This window comes from Triticum aestivum, chromosome 6B, assembly GCF_018294505.1.
Source record: "Triticum aestivum cultivar Chinese Spring chromosome 6B, IWGSC CS RefSeq v2.1, whole genome shotgun sequence".
NCBI lineage: Eukaryota > Viridiplantae > Streptophyta > Magnoliopsida > Poales > Poaceae > Triticum > Triticum aestivum.
In genome coordinates this window covers 280,648,253-280,649,133 of record NC_057810.1, presented here as the reverse complement: position 1 = coordinate 280,649,133, position 881 = coordinate 280,648,253, and positions in this window count along the sequence as shown.

Below are 881 nucleotides of genomic sequence, written 5' to 3'. Positions count from 1 at the left end.
CTCACGGGGGCCGTAGGGATAGGGCAGTGGGGCGCGGGGAGGATGTCGGGGATGAGGTCCGGGTGGTGGTGGTGCTCCGGCGACGGTGGTGTGGACGGGGCGGCATCCGGGCGGCGGGGTGGCGTCGAGGCGGCGGGGCAGCGGCGTCGGGGCGGGGTCGAGGCGGCGTCGGGGCGGTGGGGCAGCAGCGTCGGGACAGGAGAGGGGAAGGGGATCGAGGGCGAGGGCGAGGGAGAGAGAGGGGATAGGTTAATTTGGGCCGGGGAGGAAATATGGATGGGGGCGGCACAATACTAATGGCGCACCACCCCTCGGTGCGCCATAAGTACATCCATACTAATGGCGCACCTCACCGTGGTGCGCCATTAGTAGTTTTTTTTCTTATAGCAATGGCACAATACTAATGGCGCACCACCCCTCGGTGCGCCATAAGTACATCCATACTAATGGCGCACCTCACCGTGGTGCGCCATTAGTATTTTTTTATAAGACAGTAATAATTTTTTAAACTTGTTTAAATCATAACAGTAATATTTTTTTATAAGACAGTAACAGTAATATATTTTTATAAGACAGTAATAATTTTTTAAAAAATATCATCAAACAGTAATGCCGGTGGAGCGGGAGAGGGTGCGCGGGGTGCGGGGGGTCGGCGGCGGCGGTTGAGTAGGGGAATCGAGGGTGCGGGGGGTCGGCGGCGGCGGCTGGTGGACCGGGGGGTGCTCGGCGGCAAGGGGGACCGGATCTGGCAAGGTGGGATAGCGATCGAGATGGAGGGGGATCGAGATCGAGTGTCCATGAAATTTAAAAATATTCATGATAGTTCAAAAAGTGCCCATGAAATACAATCGAGAAATGAAGGCTACGATTTAAATACAATC